General features: G+C 41.5%; 1 pseudogene; it reads right to left on the reverse strand.

The window, feature by feature from the left end:
• The window catches only part of LOC149792958 (potassium voltage-gated channel protein Shaw-like), a 37,153-nt pseudogene extending 13,482 nt beyond the window's left edge, over nt 1-23,671 (reverse strand).
• Nucleotides 23,672-27,006: the final 3,335 nt, after the last annotated feature.

Raw genomic sequence — 27,006 nt, forward strand, 5'->3', positions numbered from 1 at the left:
ACAGTTGCAGCCTCTATAAAATCTCTGTGCTATATATACGCATTGTACGTACCAGATGGTTGCACACATTTTGAACAGTCATAGGAGAAAGGGTGGAACTAATTTACTCAATGATAATGCATGAAATAAACGTTTTCAAGGGCGACAATGACGCTTCAATTCAATGTTCAAGTCACAGCCGTCCCACAAACCACATGTTTAAATATCATTTTCTATCAAGCACGTTACTGAATCATTGCGATTTTTTAAGGCAGGGTATGTATTGTTAATATTTTCTTTTATTTTTGTAACATCCGATTTTACTCAAAATATTTTCATGTAAATCGTCTGAAATGCTAAAATAACCTTAGAACGCACTTCAGTGCCTGACAGTAGTAAAGGGGGGCACCCTACGGACAATGGGAATTAGCATTAAAAACACCCCTGGGGCACTCTACGGACAATGGAAATTTAACATGGAGAAAAATCGTGGGGCACTTTACGGACAAGGGGATTTAACATGGGAATAAATCGTGGGTCACTCTACGGACAAGGGGAATTTAACATGGGAATAAATCGTGGGTCACTCTACGGACAAGGGGAATTGAACATGGGATTTTTTTTCTTTAAATTTTTAAAAAAAAAGGGGTAGGCAATTCAAAAGGCTATCTCTTTTCGAGAAATATGGCTGGCCCTGAAAAGGGCCTTTGGGTTTTCTTCTTCTAATTTCTTCTTTTCCTCCACCAACTTCTTATTTTATCTCCAACACTCTTTCTCTTCTTTTTTTTCTCCTTCTCTTCTTTCTTCTCTTCCTCCTCTTCTTCTTTCTTCCTCTTCTCATTTTCCTCTTCTTTTTCAATCTTTTCGTTCCATTTGCGTATTCTTATTCTTTCCTCTTCATCCTCCTTCTCCTCCTTGATCTCTTTCATGACACCACTAATCTTGTCCTTTGCTTTCCTTAAGTTATTAATTTCCATCTTCACACGATGGGGACTATAGGAATAATGGTCTTCAACCAGTCTTAATAGCATCTGTTCCATTATTCCTAAGTTGTCTAAAACGTCTTGCAAGGTTTGAATTTTGTCGATTTGGTTTGACGCCATCTTCTTTTTATTCTTTGCAGAATGGTTTGAACGACCAACATTGTGGGTTCTTATACGAAAAGCGTGAACGTGAAGGAAAACATCCCCCTAAAAACATAAAATGGATCTTACCTAGATCATGATCCAACAACGCGCGTACGTGAAGGAAAACATCCCCTACTTTTTTCATATAATAAAACCCTAACTATACTCTTCACATACGCTAAGAAACCCATAATCTACTATTCACACAAACATACCTCAGCTCTTACTAACACAATCACACAAACACACACCCTCACATTTTTAAGAAAGAGTTAGTGTTTATATTCACACTACTCTACCTACACACATTGGCAAATTGATGGTTATTTCTTTTCTTGAGTATTGGGTAGCATTGAAAAGGGCTGTTTTTTTTAAACTTTAGAGGCCTTGGTTAATGGTGGCACCTTCCGGGTCTGGCACCACAGACACAACGTCTACTCCAATCATTAGTCCAATTCACATGACTTGTTTGAAGAGCAGACGGTGGGTGAGTGGCTTCACTATCCCACTCCTCCGTTTGCGGAATAGTGAACACTTCTTCTTCCCTCTGTCTTCTTTGTCTTTGTCTTCGTTGTGATTGTGGTTCAGCTACAGGCTGGCAAGATGTCCTTGCCTCAGGTATCACCTTGCACACAGGGTTCATCATAGGGTGACACCTGATCTCTCTCTTTCTTTCATTCTCTTCTTTCATTTTTCTCTCCTCCTCCTCCTCCTGTTCTATTCTCACTTCTTCCACAAGGGCCTCCGCAGTCAGCTCGTTCAGTAGGTATCTGGCATACTCCAGATGCATCTGAAGTTCCATCAATTTAGTCAGTCTGTTGCTCATTTTTTACTGTTGATCAATCAACAAGGGTAGCTAGACTGCCCAGCGAGTTTCAATTTATAGTGAAAGCGCGGACGTGATGGAAAACATCCCCCTAATAACATGAAATTGATCTTGCCTGGATCATGACCAAAAAACAACAACAACGCTCGGACCTAAAAGAAACACTCGCTCACTTTTTTTATGCTACCCATTACTATTTTAAAATTTTTTTATAAATCACTTCAATTGACTATCCACATACGCAAAGCAATGCAATCTAACCTAAAATATATACCTCTAACAGCCAAAAAAAACTAACATCATTTTAATCTACTATCCACACCAACCTATTTTTATTACTTTCAAACACACAAACACACAAACTCATACCCTCACATTTTTTAGAAAGAGTTAGTGTTTATTTTCACACTACTCTACCTACACACATTGGCAAATTGATGGTTATTTCTTTTCTAGAGTATTGGGTAGCCCTGAAAAGGGCTGTTTTTTGTTTTTGCTATGGCATTCTTTTTTAGTTTCTAAGAATGCGATGTCCTCTGAGGATAGACTTTCTGGCGATAGGTCTGCTTCTTCGGAAAGAGAAGAAGAATTCTTTTGTGTCGATACGACAATCGACAAAGCCTCTGTCAGCTTCAGGTTGCTGCTGTTGCTGTTGTTGCTGCTGTTGCTGCTGTTGCTGCTGTCTCTGAAGTCTGTACTTCTCTGTCCATTCTTCTTTCTCCCTGTTCATTTCTTCTCTGAAGAGCTCTTCTATCAGGTCTTCAGTGATTTTTAACATTCTCACATTCTCTATTTCTTCTGGTTTCGGTATCAGACTGTGTCTGACCCTATGCAAATTCACGTAGGCTTCGTTGAGCTTAGCTAGTTTGGAGCACATCTTCTTAGGAGGATGAGTCGACAATGGATGGCTAGACTGGGAACAACCCGGTTCTTAAAGTTAAAGCGCGGACGTGAAGGAAAACATCCCCCACACGGTTTTCGAGCCGCAACGTTCATGAGAGGGATAGTAAGAAATGAAAGAGCATCAATCCAACATTCTTATAGCTAAACAAAAGACAAAGGCATTTTTTTCTAAACACAACATTTTTTATTAAAAAATCACTTAACACTAACTAACAACAACATTTTTAACAATAATACAACACTATAACATCAAACAATTTTTTTTCAAATACAATCTACTTTAAACAGGGCTGACAACGTTGTGAATGAAATTGTGATTTCCACTGTTGGAAATCATTAGACCATTGATGGACACTACGTTTCCTAGCTTGAGACAAAAGATAAGCATAATGGTCACAGAACCATCGATCTACTTTCACATCGTTTCTAGCAGAAGAACGAGGATCGAAATGAGTCACTAAATGTTCTAAGGAATAGCCCAGGCTGCGATGATGCAGAAAATACACACAATATTGTCCACACACCAAGGAATCTGTACCTTGTAATTTCACATTATTGAATCGGGTAGTCTGAGCATTTCTTCTCATAAAGTCGATGATATCGTCTTCCAAAGGGGGCAATCCGTACGAATCGAAATATTCCACACATCCTTCTTGAGGAAAGTAGACGGCTACCCAGTGGGTTCCTGGGAGATGACTGTCGTCCGTGTTGATCACGTAAGCTTGATGGTCTTTAGGTTTGCGATGAGGGAGTTCATCTTTAGCACAGACGACAGGATTCCAAGAAGCCGTATACGAACTGTGGTTCAAAAGGTAATAAAGTTCCCAGGTATCCATTGTTTTGTGTTTTTTTCTTCTTCTTCTTCACAGATAATAATAATTCGTCAATTCGATCCTGACTTTTTGCTTGAAAATGTCTGACGAATAACAGTTTCTTCGTTCTGTTTCCTCACTCTGATTCAGGAGAGCTTCGATACGATGGATCTCTTGAGTGTTTAATGGTGGACAAGAATGTTCACGCAAGTCTTTATACCACTGGTGCAACACGTCTTTGTTCGAGATGAGACTCCAAGCTTCGTCCAGATATTCGTCCAATTTTTCTTCTTGACTCAACATCAGGCATTTATCGTGTTGAATTTGACTGGGATGATCGTTTTGACATCCATAGCAATTTTTCTTGATCAATTCCGTTATTTTGTCGACCAAGTGTTTGGCAAAACAGGAGACTAAATGGGCTTCTTGTTCTGGCCATCTCGACTTCATTATGATATCTTCTTCGTCTTTGTCTTGAGATTCTTCTCCTTCCACGGTCTCCTCACATTCCATCTCCAAAGTTTCTCCACTAGGTAAAGAGGGATAAGTCTTCCATGGCTTCTAATAATCTAGAATGACTTCTCTCAAACTGTTGATTTCTATGGTATTATCGAATTCTGCATACAGGATGACGTTCACCGTTACATCAGGGGCTGGGTCTGCAAACTGAAGTTCCACACGAATCTGGCCAGATTTTATAGGATGAAAATGTCCCTCGTCACTGCCTTGGTCTGGAGTGAAATCGAAAGCCCACAAAGCATAGCCTCCTGCATAATCTTCGTACGTAATGCCGTGACTGGTGTTGGTTCCTAACTGGCCGGTGGCTTCGTACAGGGACAAGTACGATCTCAAGTAATTGTTCTGGGTAAACTTAGGCTCAAAGGGCCGGGTACACAAGGTCTTGCCATCGCGACTGACTTCGATTTTCTTCACGTTGAAGTGTTGAAACCTGAAAGGATTTTCATTGAAGTCTCCGTTGAAGGCTGAATTCAGGACCATACCAAGGATTAAACGCTTGGGTAACTGTCCTTGGAACAGATGATCTTCGATTATGGATTGATGGTTACGGGGAATGGTGAACGTTTTCACTTCCACGCGTCGGATGGGATACTTGGCAGTCGTTCTGCTCAACGTTTGACTGATGTCATTCCCCACTTTAGGTAACACTTCCACGCGTCGTACGTAGAGTTTGGCCTCCTCGATTTGGCTTTTAGGATTACCAGTCTTAGTAGCATTATCATCAGCCAACAAATGGAAAGCGGCACTGCTGCGATTCAGTCTCAAGCGGACATTGACCCCATTCAGCAAATATTTCTCTTGCAAGCACATGTCCAAATGCAAACGATCCATCAGTTCTAAACTCTTCTTATTTAAGATTTTGCTTCGTCTTTCCTCAAAGCCGTCATTGTCTTTTTCTATTATGTCAAACTTGCCCGCTTCGTCAGGTTCCCATAGCACACAAGCATTGAGATGAGTATTCTTGGCATCTATTCCGTACGTCAAGAGATTTTCCAGGTAGGCACGGTAAGGGTAAGTATCCATGCTGCTGCTGACCAGTTTGTTGTTCAAGTACAAGTCCACTGAGCTGAACAAGGAATGCATGAAATTGTTGACGGGAGCTATATTCTCAGTGTCTTCTACTCCATTACCATCCTTATCTAGAACTTTGACTTTCAGGTACAAGTAACTGCTATTCAGATCGATGTAATCTTCGAGCTGTCCTTTGATTTCAAACTCGATGGGAGCGGAATCGGTCAATGAGGAGACGGGATGAAATTCCACCCACTGGGATTCTTGCATGGTCATCATGGTGGGGGGCATGGCAAACAGATCTAGTTCCGTCTTGGAACAAGCGCAAGACTCTCGGTGCATCATTTTGTCTCTTTTCTCAATAATCGAAAACGTCTAAGTCTCGAACGGTTTTTCTTTTCTTGGCCTTTCTCGCTTGAAGTCTGGTGAAAGGGTGTTTTCTTCTTCGTCGTCTCTTTCTGCCTTGTCCTTGCTGAATGCCTGACTCGGTAGCGTGCAGGGCATTTATAGGTGTGTCTCGTCGGCCTAAAATGTCTTTGCCCGTTTGCAGCAAGACATTTTTGCCAGCCCTCATGAAGGCTTCTTTAGGGTTTTGTTTGTCGATGATGACATTTTGGAGAAATTCTTTGCCTTGCGTCAGTGCCGCATCTTTCAAGGCGTGCAATCCGCGTGTCACCATCGGTTTCAACACCGGGGCCACCGAACGAAAGGCCGATTTTAACATGTCTCCTAAACCGTGTCCTCGCTGTCGTGCAACCCCTCGGTACACTGGATACATGACTTACTTACGAGTCGTGAGAGAACCGTTTTCGAAAATGGAGTTTCACCGTGACTTTTCCTTTGGTGAATGGAATATTTTGTCCCAGATCTCCTTTTATAGCAATGTTGACCGTGTCCAAATACGACTTGCTGACAGGCAAATAGTGAGGATGGACAAATTCGCGGTGGATGTGGTAAGTGTTTCCACCTTCCTCGTCAGTGACCGTGGCAGAATTTACTTTGAAAGGAATGACACGCAGTAATGGTACGGAGGTGTGTCCCACCACGTTGTACTCCACCACATCGGAATACACGAACATCAAATTCAGTCCCTGGTTCAGTTCTACTGGGTAATGAAAATACCTCGCAAAATGCAAGTTGTTGTCAATCTCTGCGATGTGAATTTGTTTGGTCTGCTTATCCGTGACCAAATTGAGGTCTCCACCCAAAATGTCATACAATCCAGGGCAAAATTTAATACGTATACTTTTTTCCTCACTTTCAAATCTGATGAGTAGACGGTGAGACTGTTTGTGGTACTCGATGGTGACACGTTTTTTTAGAACTTTGTCAAAGGTTGCATAGAATTTGTCAGCGATGGCCTCCACCAGATGCTGACCACTAAAATAATGGCCTGAATTAATTTTAAAGTGATAAACGAAAAGAGGAGGAGAAGGGTCACTGCTGCTGCGAGGTATTGGGTCCTTCGCAAGATGTGATCTATGTTGAGAAGTGGCCGTCATGGTTTGCTGCAGTGCTGGATCCAGAATTTCGACGTCAAAAGTGTTTTGAGTTTCACTGATGTTTTTGATTTGTGTTGGGTGAATCATTTCTACTAAAGCCACTTCCCAATGGGCTTCGTGATCTAAGGGGATGGCCTGAGGTAATTTAGCCGTGTAACAGCACAACGTGTTGTTGGGAAACACCTCCATGGAACTGTCACTGGGTAAGGTTAAGTAAAATTGGTTTTCGTGACTCATAATTCCAGAGTTCTGTGGTTGTCCGAGGGGATATTACTGGACGTCAGAGGCGTGTCTCCGTCCAAAATGGGGTTCTGATTCTGGTTGGACTGGTGACTGACACTGGCGCTGGACACAACGTTCCCGTTCGAGGAGAATTTCAGGGAGGGATTGGGAAGCAGGTAACCGATGCAACTGCTCAATAAAATGGTCCACAATTGTTTGTCTCCTTGTTGCAAACTCAAATTGGCGATGGCTGCCCCGATGACACAATACACCACGAAGATTTGGCAGAAAAAGACGATTTGCGTTTTAGGCACACGTTCTCCACACCACACCCACAAGGGTTGTTTTTGTAAATCTTGCACAGAAGAACTAGGGGAAGAAGGAGTGGTCGACGTAGCTGCGTCTGCTGCTGTGTGAAAGGGCATGATGGTCACTTCTTCTTTTTATAGTCGATGACTTGCGAAGCGTCGATCCAAGAATCGAAACTGGGTGGATATCCTTTCCAACGTACTTTGACTTCTTTGACACGTCGTTTGCCCACTTTACGGGTTCTGCGTTCGAGAATGCTTTCGATGTCGTACACGTCGTCTTCTTTTTTGGTGACACGTTGTAACTCGGGCAAATAAAACGTTCCTTTGAGCACTTCTCCGTTCATGTCTTCCAATTTATAGACGGTAGGATGACGGCCATGCACTCGTCCAGTGACGCGAAACAATTCGGTCGTCCAGTTAGGTAAGTAACCTTTGTCGAAAGTGCGTTTGGTTTTGCCAATGCGCACCCAATCTCCTACGGTCAACTCTCCACTTTTCTTGGGGACAGCCCTCGTCGGGGACGTACCAAACAGGCGCTCAAACACCAACACTTCGTTCTCGGGGGTCACGTCTTGCGGGGCACGTCCGATGCTTCGATGGTAAGATTGGTTGTACGCTTGCACCAGGTGCGGTAAGATGTCGATGTACTTCAGAGTGTGGTGATGCGTAAAATATTTCCACATGCGTTCTTTCAAAGTGCGTTGAAAACGTTCCACGATGCTGGCTTTGGTTTCGGGATTCTCGGTGGTAAAAAAATGAATGTCACGTTTCTTTAATTCTTTTTGGAAAGCTTGGTTCAGAAATTCGGTGCCTTTGTCCGTTTGCCATCGAAGAGGGCGACGACCGCTTTGTTTCAACACTCGTTGCAGGGCTCGCACTAACTCGCTGCTCGATTTGGAAGTCAAGGGTACGACACAGGCAAATTTGGAAAAGACGTCGATGACACAAAACAAACATTTGTAACCACGATTGTAGCTGGCCAAATGAGAGACATCGGCTAAATCGGCTTGCCATTGATGATCGATGCCTTCCACTCGGGTGCGACTTCTGGCAAACTTGCGTCGAATGGGTTTGTGTAAAGTGTAGGTAGCTTGTTCTTGTAACCATCGTTGCACTTGAGGTAAACGGAGACTTTTCAGTCGCGTTTTGGCAGCACGATACAATTTTTGAACTCCTGCGTAACCTGCAGGATGCGAGGGATCGTAGTAAATGCTAGCTAAGACTTTTTCCATTTTTTTGTGTTGATTGGTGTGTTAATAAGGCACCCACTCTTGGAAGAGGCTACTCTTTTTCTCTTGGGGTATTTTCTTGGATTGCAAGGCTTTGCGTGTGCGACCGGCAATAGGTGTCGAAGAGGAGGAGGATGTCTGAGCGGGGGATATCGGTTCTTGTTTCACTTCTGTCTTCACTTCTGTCTTCACCTTCTTTTTCTCTTGTGAGGAAGAAGGGGTGGCCATCATCTTTTTAATCCATCCAATTCTGGAGGTAGGTGGTGTTGTTAACTTGCGTACTTTTTCTGGTGGAGTTTGAAACCCTTCTTCTTCTTCTTCTTCTTTTCCTTTTTCTGTCTTGGTCACGGGTACTGGTGGTACTGGTACTGGTACTGGTGATGGTGCTGGACTTTTCATCAAGGTCTTAAAATCTTTCAGAGTGGGTAGAGCTGTTTCGTCTAAAGCTTTCTGGTGAAAGAGTTGCAGTCGTTGCAAGAGTTGACCGTACTTTTGCGATTTTTCTGTTTCGGACAAATCTTGGCGATCCAGCAAGGATTGCAATTCGTGTTGTAACTGGGACATCTCGCTCAAATTGGGATTGGGAGGTAAATGCGGGGTGCGTTGTTCTTGCCACCGATGGTATTCCATCCATCGTTTGTAAGGCACTAAAGCTAGTTTTCGTCCTTCCATGGGGTTGTCAGGGGTGAATTCTGAGATCTTGGGACTTCCGAAGGCCTTTTTATCTTGCTCCCACCAGTCCTCCCAACATGGTTCCCAAGACTCCTTTCAGTATGGGGCCTAACAAGAGAGGTAAAATGCCTCCACGTTGGACCAACATCTTCTTTTTTTGACGAATGGGAATTTTCTTTTGAACCATTTTCCGAAGAACGTGACGATGTTTGCCTAAGCATTGTTTCTGGTGTTTGGACAAAGGGATCGTGCCTTTCAAAACGTTCAAACAACATTCGCACACGGTATCGATGACCTCTTTGGAGGCCGTTTGAATGAGTTTTTTTCGTAGGGGTGGAGAAGCTTTGGACAGGAAGATAACAGGTCCCCATGTTTGGCTAAACGTGGTGGTAGTCCTTTCCTTTTCTTTCCTTGGGGTTTTCTGGAGGGTGACATCTTTGAGTCTTTAGGAGCACCTAAAAACACTGATACCCTACTCGGTCACAGGCTTTTTTATACTGGAACGCGTCGCCACTGATTGTCTTTACGTTTTATCTGTTTGAGGACAGGCATGACACGTCGTGCAGGGGTAAGTAACGGACTAAATCGAGCCAGTTCTTGCTTGGACAAATCCAGTAAACTTTGTAACATGCCCGATCTTTCTTGAACTTTGATTTTGGGAGAAGGTACTTTGTGAGCAGCAGCCACTGCCGCTAAATTGGAAGGTCCTGCCACTGGGGAAGTTCTTTTGGGGGTCATCAACGGAGAAGTTCTTGGTGTAATCAACGTCTCCAAGTACTCTTCAGTTCCTGGTGACATCAACGGAGAAGTGGACAAACGTGAGGCTGCCGGAGACGTTGTGGCAGGTCGTGGCTTGCGAGTGTAAGGTTGCGTCCTGGCCGAAGTGCCTCTCTTGCGACTAGTTTTCTTCTGTGGACTTTTCTTTTTTTGAGGACTTTTTCTCTGTTTCTTTTTCTTGGGGCTTCTTTTCTTTTTCCGGGGTGATGGTGGTGGTGTCTGGTAAGAGGAGGGTCCCGCCACTGGAGAAGTTCTTCTTGGGGACTTGGTCTTTTTCTTTTTCTTCTTGGGGCTTCGTTGGACTTTTGTCTTAGGGATAACTTTGGGGGCATTAGGATCCCATCTTAAGAGTGAGCGAATGATGACCCCTCCTAGAGTACCGCTCCCTCCAGGTTTCAAAATGATTTGTTTTTTGGTTTGAGTGTCGATGCGGGGATCGGCCAGTTGGACCAAAGCGACTTTGTTTCGATCGAAAAAGCGTTTGGTTTGATGAGGAATCTGAATGATTCCTTGGAGTAATTGACGTGCCGTCACCGTGAACCATCGTAAGACTTCTTTGAGACTAGCTTCTAAGACACGAGCTCGTGTTTGTGGATCTTTTTCTCGGCTGATGCCATACAAGGCACGAATCAATTTGACGGGAAGATGCGACTGAAGGGACGTCATGTTCACACTGTGTGAGACAGACGAAAAAGGGTCTGAGGTTTTTATAGATTTTTTTCATGGGGAGTGAAATGAAGTCGAGGACGGAGACGTGTACAGGACAGGCCCTCCGTCTTGGCACCAGTGGTGAAACAAGTGGGTACGAAATCGCAAATCCTCGGGGGTCGTAGGTTTCATATCGACGAGTAAATAGGCGTGTGGAGTTTGAGTGGCATCGTCGTACGCCTGAGTCAGCCAAGGCGTTCCTAACTGTTTGGCTAAAACTTGCACTTGCGATTTATCTCGAGGGCTTTTAAACAAGACCACGTAATGCGCATTGAGACTGATGGTGCGATGGGCTTTACTTTGTTGAAACAAATTTTGGGTGATGTAAACGACACTGGCATTACGGTGATGCCCTTTGCGCGTGAACCACAATTTAATTTCTTCTTCGTCTTCTCCTAACATGTCGTCGAAAATGACCAAATGGGTTAGACGGGAGTCAGAGACGATGCCATCGTCTTCTTTAGGAATGCCTTCCACAAACACGATGGAATCGCCTTGACTTTCTCGCAAGAGGTTGTACGCCGATTGCCACTCTTTGTAACACCACACGATCCGTTGAGGGGGCCGATCGATCAAATGATGTTTATGTTCGATCAAACGTTTGACGAATTCGGTTTTGCCTGAACCACTAGGTCCAGCAATGAGCATGTTAAAGGGATGGCGAAGATACAAAGCCTCCCAACTGGCACGATCTAAGTGTTCGTCGATGACTTTGACAGTAGAGGAAGAGGGAGCAGAGACAGCAGAGGTGGCCATGGTATGAGAAATGTCACTTGTGACACGAAAAACAAACAAGACAAGAGTTTATATACTTTTTCAGAACACGTTTATTGAATGTTTCAAATATGAACACGAAAGACAAAAATACATACAACCCAAATAGTGATGTACAGGAATATAAAACACAGCAAAGCGATCAAAGTGGAATATAAACAAGTGTCTGTACAACATGTTTTGGGTAACCAAGATGTCCTAGGGACAGTGTGTAATGTTCTTACAGTCTCTACATGAGGTATTGTCACACAAGTGTCCTCCCGGAATGACCTTTCAGGAATGTCCATGACAGTCCTGTCCTGAAGCGAGTGGTTGTTCTCGGTGACGGGTTCTTCTGGCACCGTCACTAACACAGGTTGAAAAGTAACTTTTTTCCTTGAACAACTCTTGTGCATACTGGGCCACTTCTTGGGTCCAAGCCTCAAAACCCCCCTTTTTCCAGTCACGAACATCTGTCCAATGGGGATGTAAGTCACAAGCTACACACACATCGTCATACACGTCTTGGGTAGCTAAAAGTTGACGAATCTTTTTTTCCTGTTGAGGTCGAGAAGTATCCAGATGAAATCGCAAGGCTTTGAGCAAAAGGAGTTTTTCGTGACCATTTAAGGCCATGGAGGTGGTAAGTACTGATCGTAAAGAGTCCACAAAGAATCGGCTGGTAAACGAAATCCCAGAAAACAAGTCACTAAGACACACACCACTTGTCGTCCCAAATTGAATGGATAAAGTTCTTGTAATAATCGATGGTAATGATCCACGGTTTGAATATGGTCATTGAGTTCCTTCCACGGAATCTGTTGGATGACATACGACATAAGTCGTGGCATAACTGCCTGTTTTTATAGTCTCTTTGTTTCGAAAAGAATACACGTACTTTCTAGCCAGTGATCTTCGTTCTCCAGTGGGGAATGTAAATCTTGCATACTGTAACCGAAACGTCAGAGTTCGATTAGAAGTTTCCTCTTCCGCTAAGTAGATTCCACGTAAAATATGTTGGTAATCCTTTACCTCGTCTTCCTCAATGGGTTGCTCTAGGTGAATCTCGAAGTAACCAAAATGATCAACACGTGAATCATCGGGGGCCTGGAAGTATTGAACAAGGTCTGACCACTGAAACAATTTCTGACGAATCAGTTCTCTTATACCCTTCAGGTACCAGTGGTTAAAGATCTGGTGACGTAACGGATGCAATTGTTCTTTACGTTTCACTTGTATTTTCACCAGCTCTCGGTAAATGCGTTCTCTCAACTCCACAGGCAAAGCACGAATGTTCTCTTGTAAAGTATCCATGAATAGGTCATACTAAATCCTCTTTGGTCTGACACAAGAAATGTACTCTTTGCACAAACATGGTTTCACTTCAGTGTCGAATTTAAATCGTTGAGTCACTAATCTACACATTACAATTCGTTCAGAAGTTTCCTCTTTCACCAAGTTGACATTGTGTTCAAGATGTTGGTAATTCGTTAACTCTTCCTCTGGAATTCGATGCAGTACGTTTACAATGATGTAACTACAATCGTCCATACCAAACCAATCCTTTTTAAAACTAGAGGATCGTTGATCAATGTCTGTCCGATGGAACACTTTCAATTGAATCAGTCCTTGTATAGCCTTCAGGTACCAGTGGTTCAAACACCGGTGACGTATCGGATGCAATTGTTCTTTACGTTTCACTTGTATTTTGACCAGTTCTCGATAAATGCGTTCTCTCAACTCCACAGGCAAAGCACGAATGTTCTCTTGTAAAGTATCCATGAACAGATTATTATGGTAAGAAGTTACTTCAATGTCTCGGTCCCACTAAAGGTAAGTAATGACAATTCGGTGACCATCGAGCATGTTCTACGTAGGCCGAATCTTGCGGTTCCCAGTGGTGAAGTGACACACCGCAACTGAAGCACTTGACTTTATCTCCTTCGCCCAAGTAGAAAAATCCGGCTCTGGCTAATTCTTCGGGGGTCGGTCCTCCCAGATACTTTGGCCATTTTCCTTTGAACGATTGAAGACGATTTTCAAAGTCGCAGTATTCCGACAAACGCACAGGAAACGAATATTCGTTTTTCACAGGTTCGTTTCGATGAGGGTTGAGTGAAATGGGCAGGAGTTTGCTCAGGGCTGGATGACATCCGTAGGGAGGTAAACGTGAAGGTCGACATTCCCCTTTAAAACGAAACCCAGTAAAATGTCCAAGAGGACGAGCAGCATCGCTTTCGCATCCCACAGGTTTGACACGCACAGCATCACTTTCCATGACAGGGGTAGGGGCACTAAAGTTCCCATGATGCTTTACGGCATCGCTCAGGTCACAAGGTACAGCATCGGTCCCATCGCAAGGCTCACAATCGCACTCGTCTGCAAACTCCGTTACGCAATTACAATGGTAACCACATGGACAATCGCAGTTTCCTTCCGGACATTTTCCGTCGCAATGTCTGGGTCTTATCCATCCAGTATTAGTTACACTAGAGAAAGATACAGCTTTTTTACAATCCCCAAACTGGAACGATGTCTCTTTCAAAGTATTCATCTTGTTAGCTCGGTCTTGGTAGTCACAATGAACTATCGATCTTGTCTAGGGTTCCTTTTTATATACAAACCAATACCGACGTGACCGTACGGTAAGGTGAAATGATTGGGAAGTCTCACTCGCTTCTGGTACACGATTTGATAGACTTTTTCCAAGGGTCGACTGACGATGTGGTGAGTGGGTAAACGTACAATCTTGTTCGGTTGGTAGGTGGTCACTTTAAAGTTTCCATCCTCTCCCGATTGCAAGGCTTCTTTCAATACCCCAAAGTTGACCACACGACTGGTACGATAATTCAGAGTCAGTCCTTTCACTTTGCACATCGTGTGCACTTCTCCTTGTTTGTCACGGTATTCGTAGCCGTAATTTTTGGGACCGCCACTGACAAAACTTAGAATCTTGTCGTCGGGATGCTCGTCTGTCCAGGCTCCTAAACGGTCTCCTTCGATGTTAGGGTGATGTTGAATCGGGTGATGGATGTAAATGCAACTGTCCGTGTCAAAGTACAGGACGCGTTCTTCTAACAGTTCTAAAGCTTCGTACAATTTTAAGCGAGCATGAGCTGTCACGTAAGCCGCAATGATGACATTTCCAAAAGGGTCGTCTTGTACAAAGTCCAGATCTTCTTCGTAATTGACCAAGATCAAATTCTCTCGAACGACGTCCACGTGTTTCATGTATTTGGTTTTGTCGTGAATCATCTGGAAGTAGCGGGAAGGTTCTGTCAAATATTCCGTCTTGGGTAAACACGGTCGTTGTGCCATTTTACCCCACAAGCAATTTAACATCACTTTGGCAAACGATCGCCTGCCTTCGTTTTTCTCGATGTGGTCTAAAGTGATACCTTCTTGTTCCCGGTATTTCTCTTTCAATTGTATTTGGTCTTCGGGAGTGTGACACCAGGAAGGATAGCCGCTGGCTTCTTGCTTCAGTTTCAAAAAGGCATCCACGTAGTCGGCGAAAATGCCTTTCTGCGTGGGGTCACCCTTGCGGTACTGTTGTGTCTTGGGAAAGTGGCAAATTTCGTACACTTCTAACAGTTGGTATCCCATGTCCAGAGCTTTGAACAATTCTACGCTGACCCAGGTTCCCGTCAAGGCCCGTTCTTGCTGGCTGTGATGACAAGGCTGATCTTGGTTGCACGTTTCGGCACAAGTACGGCACAAGGGAAACATCAGTTTGCCTTGACAATGGTGAGGTAAGACGGGATGGTATAGGTTCGTGGGAGGCAAAACTTTACACTTGATCAAGCCTTCGTATTGTCGAATGTTTTCCAGGTCGATGTGTTCCGTCAGCAATTGCGGGTGCCCTACAGGAAAGCGACAATATTTGCACACGTAGGGATACAGCGAACACACGTCCAAGTATTTGATTTCTTCTCCTTTCTCTTCGTCGGCTTGGTACAGCAAACAGGTGGCATTGGTCCTTCCTCCGTACAAACTATCCCTCGGGTTCAGCGGGTCCATGAACTGGTAACTTTCCACGAGGCGTTTAAACTCGGGATCGGTTTTCATACGGTGATCGTACTCGTGTTCCCACATTTCCACCACTTGGTATCCTTGCTGTTCTAACTTTAGGCGTCGCTGACAAGTGTCCTGGTACAAGTCTTCCATGGTTCGTTGCAAAAACTGATTTTTAGTGTCACGGTCAGGGTAACAGACGGGACATCCGTGAAATAAGCAACCGTTAAACTCGTACACGATCTTGGGGTTTTCTAAGTCGCAACCATCGACCGAATACGTTCCGATGGTCTTTTCGCCTCCTCCGTTGCGGGCATGCTGAATCCACTTGTCTTCCTTGTCGCACAAGTAATGTAACCAACGTAGGGCTTTGACCGAGTATTGACGTTTGACAAAGTGGGTCGTTTGAGGACTGATGACAGCCACGGTGTTTTCAGGCATGAATCGTTGTCGATACACTAAGGAACACGCTTTGGCAATGGTGCAAGCTTCTTTCAAAGGATCGACCCCTCCGTGTTCCATGAACAGTTCTCGAAATTTTCTACAGCAACGTCGTAAAATGTCCACGTCGGAACGACAATACTTTAGCATTTCTTCCTGAAAGTCGAAGGGGTCAGAGGCGTGAGCCTGATACCAAGCGTAGAAAGCTTCTCGTTGTTCGGTACGCATGTTGTCGGGGTCGTAATAGTGAGCCTCAGGTAAATGGGGTAGAACGGCGTGTTGATTGGCTTCCGTATTGAAAAAGTGTGGAAAGTACCCTTTAGCCATTTCTGTCATTCCAAACGTTTTAGGCATTCGACTCAAAGGCATGGCCAAATAGCTCATCGAATCTTTAAACTGTACTTGTCCCACTTGCATGAAAATGATTTTGGCTCCGTTCAAAGTCACTTTAGGACACTCGGTGCCTTGTTCCGTATAGTACCTCAAAAGAAACTGTCCATCGTATCCGGAGAAATTGTGAGCCATCACCGTGGCATGACGATGACAATCTCCGTAACGTTCGATGTCCTCTTGGCTCCACGTCTTGTCGACGGGGTCTAAGACCCATTGGGCAAAATCGGCTAACGTGTTTGGTCCCCGAAAGATTTTTTCACGCCCTCCGGGTATCTTGCTGCAGTGAGGGCAATGACTGAAGATAGGTTCTTGAATGCACTTCTCGCACGCTCGATGAGCCACGCAGAAATTAGGAATGTGAATGCCGGTTTCTTGCATGCATTCGAAATCGAAAAAGATGAAATTGCCTTTCTTCTTGTGACCGTCCTCTTTCTCTGGTGGGGGTTGGTATTTTTGCACGTAACATTGGTGTTCCAAGTCCACGATGTGGTGACAAATGTGACATTTTTTCTTTCCTGAACATACGTGTGCCTTGGTATTATTGGTACGTATGACTTGTTCACACGTAGAGCACAATCTCAGCAGTTGACAAGCGCATTTCTTCTGTGAACCTTGCGTTTTCAGATGTTGTTGGTAACAGGTAGGGCTGACAAACGTGCGCAGACAAGTTGAACAAGGCACTGGTTCTTCGCTCAGACAGGGTGAAGAGGCCAAACATCCTGTGCATTTCGATCCACAATGCTTGTGTTGCTCTCGATTGTTATAACCATGGTCACATTTCTCACAGTAATAACTGTATTTCAGGAATCCGGTGATACTGGTAATGGTATCGAAATGTTCATCGTGATGATAAAGGTGAATGTATTTTCCGTCCTTAAAGTCTTGGCCTCGAAACAACAGAGGTCCGCGCACTTCTTGAGGGTGCACTTTCAAGGTGTAGCGTGGAGCTAGGGTATCTTGCAATTTTTGCATCTCAGGAATGCCACAGGGTGCGTCTTTGGACAGTCCGGCTTGTTGTAACAGGAGTTCTGCTTCGTTTCGTTGTTTGGCTCGGTCGGAACGTTGAATAGTGTCCCAGGTTCTTTTCCATTCTACCGTGTCGTTCTTGTTGGCATAGGTTCGTCCCACCACGATGGCACGGGCTAAACACATCTGGTCAAGAAGGTTCTTAATTCGGACGAGACTTGTTTTGGTGTTGCGAAGGTCGTCCACCAATAACATCTTTTTGCGTCCAGTCCCTTGAGGAGGAGAGACGTGGGTCATGTCCAGTGTGGCTTTACCATCGGTGATGTCAAACTGATCATTAGATTGTTGTACGTGTTGAATCTTGTCCATGACTTTGGAAGCAGTTAATTCTGTAGGGGTGCTAAACTCGATCCAAACAGGGGATTTCAAACCGTCGTGTTGTATGGAAAGTCTCAAGCGATCGTCTTCTTTGGGTTGACATTGTCGCTTGAGTGCAGTGAGCAAAGAATCCCACACCTCAGTGATGAACACTTCTGCTTTCTCTAACGGCACTTCAGCCTTGAAATCTTTAAACTTCACCGTGTATTTGTAAGCCGTGGTTCTAAATTTTCTAGAGGAGCGCTTTTCCGTCTCTCGAATGGAATAGTAATTTTCAGGGTTAACTAAGGGTGATGAACTTGGTTTAGAGGGTTCGGATTCTGGTTCACTCATGTCCTCTTCAAAATCACTGGCATGAATTTGTGCCAAGATTTCAGCCCTGGTACGAGGCGATAGATCACGTTTCTGCCTCTTACTTTCTTCTTCTTTCTTCTCGAATGAATGGGATCGTTTCATCTTGAAAGCAAAAAGTCAAATGACTCAAGTTCAAACACCATAAACTACTTTATAGTCATAGCAGACCAGCGTATATAAAAGGGTGTGTGTCTTGTCCTTTCACTATTCATTTCACTCTCAAGCCGAGCACAACGATGGAAGAGACTGACCAGATGGAACGTTTCGTCAGAGCTTTGCGAGGGGTCATTAGAAAATTCTCTTCAGACCAGCCTACGGACTACTCTCCTTCCTTTAGAGATAAAAGTCAAGATACTTGCTATATCTGTCAGAAGAAAGGGCATTGGTCTTCAGAGTGTCCAGACCGTCAAAAAAGAAAAAAAACAGGGGATAAAAAAGACAAAAGTCAAGATACCTGTTATTATTGTAAAGAAAAAGGACATTGGTCTCCAGATTGCCCAAAAAAGAAACAAGAGGAGTCAGAAGAAAAGAGGAATTCTTCAGAAGAAGAGAGGGATTCTTCAGAGGAAGAGAGGGATTCTTCTGAGGAAGAAAGAAGACAGGTGAAGAAAAAGAAACAGGAGAAAAAAAGAAGAAGGGAAGAAAGCGAGGAGGAAGAAGAGGAAAAGAGTGTGACGGTGAAGAAATTCAAAAAACAGAGAGACTAAACAAGGAGAAAAGAAGAAATTAATGAACTTTTTATTAAAGTGTTGTGTTATAAATTGTGAATTGGATTGTAAAAAATGGAGAAAAGAATAAATGAATGATATAAGGTAAGTGTCTTTGAGTTGTGATTTTAAAATAAGAAGCTACACTCACGCACTCATACACAGACACGTACTAAAAGGGTAACATGGGTGAGTTTTTTTTGAGTTATTGGCAAATTGAAATTGTATTTCTTTTCGAGAAATGTGGGTGGCCCTGAAAAGGGCCTTTTTTCTTCATGGTGTAGGGGTGAGTTTAAGCAATCAATTTTAACTGCCTTAAGCCTTTGCCACGGCCAAGGCCTACTTCTGGACTGCGTAATGTTGATGATGATAATGATTGGGTTGAAATCACTAAGGGTGGTACGGTAGGCTTAGTCACAGGGTTGACATGTTTGGCTCGGGAAGGTCGTATTCTCTTCGGTCGTGATAAAGAAGTCTGATACATTTGTTTCAGACTTCTTAACTCCGCTAAAATGTCCAACAGTACCGTGACCGTTTGATTTTCACCCTCTTGTTTCTTTGCTGCTACTTCTTCTTGCTGTTGTTGCTGTTGTTTTTTTCTTACCTCTTCTTCTTGTTGCTGTTGCTGTAGGAGAAAAGCCTGTTCCGCTTCCTTTTGTCGTTGTATAAATTTCTCCAATTCTTCTTTCTGTCTCTGTCTAAAATTCTCCACTTGCGGTAATGAAGAAAGTAACGAAGGTTCCGGAACAAATTCTTGCGAGGAGAGAAAATCCACAAAATCCCAATTCACCTCTTCTGAAAGTAAGTCCGGGTTCCCTTGGGCAGTCTCCCCTGCTGGTGCACCCCACTGGATCGTTTTCTGAGTTTCCGTCATGTTGAATCACTGTCGCATAGATTGACTGCACACAAGCGCTAGCGAATCTATATTGACTACGTGACGTCACAGACTGCTCTCTTCGGATTGGATGCGAGCTGACTGAATTCTGTAACGCGTGTTCGGATTGGTAAATGAACTCAATCCGTTTCAATCCTTCCTCCGCCTATAAATAAGCGCCGTTCAATGCATTGATTCACCTGTTCTCGTCGCTTCAAGATGTGGACTACAGTTGAGTCATCCACCCTTGTGTCTTCCATGATGTTTCGGACAGACTTGCTCATGTATGTCCGATCGAAGTGGACCGTTGTCCACAGGACAAACACCAGCCTGTGGATACGTAGGATCTACGTCGAAAGACAAGGATGCCTGAAAAGAGTGCTGATGTACGGACCAACAGTAAGACGCAGCCTAAGGACAAGAAGAAGACCAATGCGGTGCCATTTATGTTAATGAATACATTAACATAAAACCCAAAGGCCCTTTTCAGGGCCAGCCATATTTCTCGAAAAGAGATAGCCTTTCCATTGCCTACCCCTTTTTTAAAAAATTTTTTTAAAAAAATCCCATGTTCCATTCCCCTTGTCCCTAAACAAGCCCAAACTCTATTCCCCATGTTAAATTCCCCTTGTCCGTAGAGTGACCCACGATTTATTCCCATGTTAAATTCCCCTTGTCCGTAGAGTGACCCACGATTTATTCCCATGTTAAATCCCCTTGTCCGTAAAGTGCCCCACGATTTTTCTCCATGTTAAATTTCCATTGTCCGTAGAGTGCCCCAGGGGTGTTTTTAATGCTAATTCCCATTGTCCGTAGGGTGCCCCCCTTTACTACTCCTGACAAAGCTTTACTTTTACATCGACTGCATGTCTTATTTTGTGGTTCCTCCTGATATTCATTTTAATAATAATTTTAGTCAAAGTTTAAATCCTAAACATGTTATCACTGAAGACGATAAAACATCTTAAATATGCGATCACTGATGACGATAAAACATCCTAAATATGTTATCATCAGTGACGATACAACGTCTTAAAAATGCTATCATCAATGACGATAAAACAATCGTGATTAGAAATATTTAGCAAGACAGTTGATAAATTTCCTGTGTGCTTCTCAGTGTAGCATAAACCTTTAAAGGTCTTAATAGGATTCACTAATAGAGGAACCGTCTTCTTGCAATGCATCTGTCTTTAAACGAGATTACTTTGTGGAATAACAAGGCTGTCAGACATGGCTGTCAGACACAAAGTAGGGAAGGTGTTCAAGTGATGTTTGGACAAAATCCAGATAAATGTGTACACCCAAGTGCATGAGAGAGAGAGAGAGAGAGAGAGAGAGAGATTATACCATAGTAAAATATACATTTAGTCCAAAAGTATTATCACCTAAAATTACAACCAACGAAACGAATAATAATAATAATAATAATAATAATAATAATAATAATGACAAAAATAATTACTACCAACAAAAATGATAATAACAGATTACAATTATTTTTGTTGTTTTTATTTATCAACATTTAATGAAATTTAACAATTATGACCGATGATGACCAGTATGAATTAAAGTATCCGATATGATTTTTTTAAATTTTAAAAATGATATTAAAATATTTACCAGTAGGATTTTTTGAGTTAAAATTATTATTATTATTGTTATTATTATTATTATTATTATTGATAATGGTGATGCCAGTGACGAATAAGTGTGGATTATATAGTAATGTATGTACTTGAGACTGTTTTGTAAGTACTCCGCCACAGGTCCCTTTGTGTTATTTCGGTCTCTTATCGATCAAGCATGAACACAAAGGCCTACCTGTGAACCCTTGGAACATTTTGGGTAATTCAGAAAAGCCCACACCCATGGCTTGGTTTCTTTCCACCTACAGGTCTGTTTTTTCCAGGTTTTCTGGAGATTCTCATCCACGTTTTCCTTCCTGTCCCTTTCCAATTGATTAAGGACCAACAGGGTATAATTCGAGGAACTGTAATTGTTCCAGCAACATCGTTCTATAAGCTGATAGCTCAGTCCCCATTATTCTAGCTCCTCCTTGATCGCAGGTCCGCAGATGTTTGATGGAAGATGCAGCTTTCCCGTCCGCATATAATTTAAGACTACCTAATGAGTAGTGAAAAAAATGTATTAGATAACAATAAAGTTGTTTGTATAAAGCTAGATTCGCCATAATTCAGTTCAGCACGTTTCTTTTCTTTTTAATTCTAATCGAGGTAGATATTACCTATCGTTAGGACTTGCCTAATTGCAGAATACATTACTGATTGTTCGGAGTTACCGAATTGCAGTATATAATATCGATCATTAGGATTTACCTAATTGAAGTATATATTACAAATCATGAGTCTTACCTAACTGCAGTAGCTATTTCCGCTTATTAGGACTTACCTAATCATTAGGACTTATCTAATTACAGTATCTATTAACCGATCATTAGAACCTGCACTATGCATGCCATCAGTTTGACTCTACATTTACACAAATTCATTTACATGGGAATCGTACCCAGTTTTATTACAGGTAGCACTCGCCAATGGTCATCAGTTTTATAATGCTTTTAAACCCGATATTAGATTGCTTGATGACTTTTCTTGAATGACTCATTTAGGTAGATTGCTTGATGACTTTTCTTGAATGTCTCATTCAGGTAGAATGTCTGATGACTTTCTTGAATGACTTATTCAGGTAGAATCCTAATTTAAGACAGCTTAAAATAATGATTTATGTTTCCAACAACCAAGTAAATCTGAAAAAAATTAGATGCAGTTAAACTTTTTAGCGATCTTGATGGTTTCTCAAATATTTTAAAATTAGAAAATACAAATATATGTCATGTAAAGTATGACCAAGTCAAGAAAAATCTGTCTTCTATTCAACTTAGCTATACATATGTAACAGTTGGTAATTTACCAATAACCGTTTCCATACAGTGTAAAGAGTACAATTACAGGATCGTAATACTTGGTTCAGTCTCATCTTTGCCGGTCGTACAGACCATGAGGTGAGGAGAATTGCGCATGCAGTGCAGGAGCAAGAGCAGAGTAAATCTCCAAACAATAGCAAGTACTCTCTGGATCAAGCAACCCTTAGTGGTATATCGTGTGTGTCCGTGTGACACTTATAGTTCTGAGCTAAAATTGGCCTGATTATCCACACACATAAACCAAACTAGTTAGTGATATCATAGTCATCCTCGAATTCGGTGAACGATCAACAGAACTGAGAAATTCTGGGATCCCAAAACAGTGTGTGTGTGTGTGTGAATGTGTGTGTGTGCGTGTGTGTGTGTGATTTAGATTTTTAATGAAGCTTTAACAATTTTTCAGTCATATCACTACCATGTCTGCAATGTGACAGTGTATAGTGATGTCTAGCACTGGGGAATCATGCCGCAGACATGTAACATTATGTCTCACCGTCACATTATCCTGACACCAGGCCGACCAGTCCTAGTACTACCCTATTAATGCTGAGCGCCAAGCGAGGCAGCTGTTGGTACCATTTTTAAAAGTCTCTGGCATGAGTCGGCCGGGGTTCAAACACGCGACCTCCCGTATACGAGGCGATTGCTCTAACCACTAATCCACCTCAGCGGCATTATTCAGCAACAAAGTAATGTGTAAAATAGTTTATTTCTCTTTAGCAGAAAACTACAAATAATTTTATTTCACTCTCTAGCTTTTTTGTTGTAGAAAACATTGATATTGCGCAGATTAATTCAGCATAGGTAAAATTATTATAATTACTGGCTCTTTTGGACATGAACTTAGTATTTTTCGACTATAGTAAGTATTCTGTCATATAATATATAAGTGTGCTTTCCTTTCCTTGTACATATTCCTATCAATAATCGACATGATTGAAGTGTAAATTGTTAACTGTATGTCGGAAAGTATGCAGTAATAAAAGCAATTTGGACCTCAAAGCAAAACAATTCCCTTTACCTGAAAAATGTCTGGGTCCTTGTCAAAAAAGTAATCCCCTTGGTCCTTTCTGTAATGACTGATGAGGAATTTTTCATAAGCCAAGTTGGTGTTTATCTGAGCATGAAGCGTAGAGTAATACGTTTCAAACCTTTTGCCTCCAACATTGATAATCCTGATCTCATTTGGAGTCGCCACACTTGGCGCTATTTTGCCCATATTGTCAATGTTTCCACCAGACTTCATAGTCTCAGGGATTCCGCTTTCCTTTTTATTCACTTTCGACTTCTTCTCCCTAATTTGGAGCGTTTAGCAATTGTTCTTGGCGTCATTTGGATAGAATAATTGCTCACTTTATACTGAAGTCTGGATTCTTTTTTAGAAGATCACGATCTATCTCTGTCTTCTATGGAAACTATGCGATAACCGATTCATCATTTTGCTGAAAAAAACCCCTCTATAATGTTTTTACTAAATTTATTGATTCTTTATACAGTTGATTGTATTCTTCGTGAAATAGCATGAAACCAACTATCAATCAGTCTTGATAATGGAACCTGTTTTTGCGTATTTACATTGTTTTACTAACCTGTTCTAAGATTTTTTTGTTGTTTTCACTGAAAATGTTTCCTCAAATTGCTTTATCTAATTTGTCATACATATTTAATTCTTATTCTGTTCAAACTTTGTAATTGAGGGTAGAATACTACTCTCATGTTTGTCTTGTTAGTAAGATATAATAAGATTGTTTAGTTGGGTTTGATTTAAAGACCCAGCTTTGAATATGATCTTAGGTGGTTCTAGAAACGAATTTGTTTACAGTTTGGGGTAATTTTCCGTTAAATCGATGTCTTTTATATCAGAAAAAGCACATTGCGACATAGGTCACGTGGGTATAAGTTTGATATGAACAAGATTATTCATTTTTATCTTAATATCAGTCATTCAGTTGCATTCAGTTATCATTTGAGAGGAATCATTTATTCAAATATTCATTGAAATTACAAAGTGCTCAACGTGCTCACTGCTTGTTTGGACTAAAACACTATTTTGGGCTTATTGCAAATTAATTCAAAGACATGTTTGAAAAAAGAAATTACATATTGACTGGAAAATAACTTCATAGAACCAAGTAAGAGTATCTGGAGTTCAACACTTATTCTTGTGCCAAAACAAGATAATATTTTCATCATGTGTACTGATTATAGAAAAGTGGAAAGTGTTACAATGCCATATTCGTTTTCAACGCAAAGAATCGATGACTTCATTGACAAAATTGGAAATGAAAAACATGTCACCAAGGTTGAGCTTTCGAATTTTTTTTGGCAAATTCCACTGATGGAAAGGGCAAAGAAATTTCGGCTTTCGTAACTCCAGATGGACTTTACATTGTAAAGTGATGTAATTTAGTGTGCAATGTACTCCTTTAATGTTGTAGCGTTTAATGAACATGATAACATATGATCTATATAACCATGACGCTTATGATCTAAAACAAAACTTGGAAGGTTCACGTGGAAACCATTCGAAAATTCTTTAATCGTCTCGGTGATGCAGATGTGGCAATTACTTTAAGTAAAAGCGAGTTTTGACGTGTTTTGTGTTACATTCTTAGGATATATTGCGGGACACAATCAAGTTAAACCTTTGGAAGTTAAGATGAAGGCTATCTCTGAATTCCCAGTGCGTATCAATAAAAATTTGTTCCCATGGTTTCCATAATTGCGGAACCTCTGAGCAATTTGTTGAGCAAGAAAATTATTTTAATTAGTCAGACAAATGACAGGAGGCTCTTGATAATTTAAATGGCTCACTTGAGAATGCACCAATTCTTTCATCTCCAGATTTCAGTTTTAGCAATTTAAAATGTATGTCGATGCAAGTGATGTTGGGGTTGGTGGAGATTTCATTCAAGAAGACACAAATGGTGTGGTTCATTCAGGTGAACTTTTGCTAAACTAATTAAATAAGCACAAGGGAAATAATTCCACAACTGAGAAGGAATGTTTGGAATTGATATTGGCTTTTGCAACACTTTGAAGTGTATACTAGTTTACCTCCTTCTACGATTATCGTTTTCAGTGATCACAACCCCAGTGCGTTCATTAACACAATGAAAAAACAAAAGTCAGAGACTGTTAATATGGAGTTTGGTGTTGCACGAATATTCACCATTGCCATTTGGAACATCAAGGAAAACGGTAATCGAATTGCAGATGTACTTTCAAGTATATTGAATTACTATACTGCTATTTGTATATTTGTATAATTCATAAGACATCTATGTAATATTATTATAGTATTATACGCGCATTTGATTATTGTATAAATCTTTCTTTTTCTTTATGGGGGAGGTGTTGTGTATACCAGAAGATTATCAACTTGCACATTGATCATTTGAAATCACTCTTTTGGAATTTTTGTGAATTCATTCAAGGACATTTTGGATTATGTCATTGTGATACATCAAGACGGTTAGCACATCAACACTATTCCAGGCTCTTGGTACATCAACTCATTTAAGATGGGAATTCATTCCGAACACCACTCGAATTCATTTGGAATACTCTATTCTTTTGTAGTTGTGATAGAACTGTTAGGACTATCTGGGATGTAATTAGCAATGCTGCAAGTTCTTTTTAAATTTTCACTTTTTATTCTAGGGAAATAAATTAATTGTTGAATTTTACTAAACCTGATGGTTTTCGATCTTTTCTGCTATTTAGTTTAAAACCATGGAATCGCAACAAGTAGAGCTTGCAAAAGACTGTACATTTTCCCCACTTTATTACATACCGTTTAATCTTACATGCTTGTTCTTTCGTTCGATGCAGATGTTCAGTCTGTATTACTGTATCACATATCCGAACTACTTACGTCTCTTCTTTGACGCTTGTGCGGCGGTAATTTTAGACGCAAGTTTTATAAATTCCAATTCATTTCATTTATACAATGAAGCTAAAATGCTTTGTAAACAAAAGTGGGGATATATATTATATAGAAAACAACTTTCATGGGTTTTTTTTCTTCTTCTCTGATTAGGGGAAAATAACTCGTTTGTTACGACTTAAGAATGTATCTTGGCCTGACGGTCAAATTACGAAATTACGAAAGAAATTGTCATTTTCGCAGAACAATGAATATTGATGAACACAAATAAATGTTTTAATGAGAGAATATGGCTCATGCGCGTGATTGTGTGACATTCTAATTATTTTCGGAAGCTTTCCATGTCTTAAGTACATTTATTCATATTACTGTCTTTTTTCCGGGATTTGTAAGGACGTACGTTTGTCTGTATACAAGGTTTATTATGGTGTCCGTATGTCTGTATACGGTATTTATTCTGACGTCTGTTTGTATGTATACGGGATTTATTATGACGTCCATATGTCTGTATACGGGATTTATTATAAAATCCGTATGTCTGTATATTGCATTTATAATGACGTCCGTATTTCTGTACACGGTATTTATTATGACATCCGTTTGTCTGTATACGGTATTTATAATGACGTCCGTATGTCTGTATACGGTATTTATTATGACGTCCGTATGCCGTGATAGAGAGCACCGGAAGT

This window comes from Sinohyriopsis cumingii, chromosome 8 (genome assembly GCF_028554795.1).
Source record: "Sinohyriopsis cumingii isolate HCF-2022 chromosome 8, ASM2855479v2, whole genome shotgun sequence".
In the NCBI taxonomy this organism is placed as follows: Eukaryota; Metazoa; Mollusca; class Bivalvia; order Unionida; family Unionidae; genus Sinohyriopsis; species Sinohyriopsis cumingii.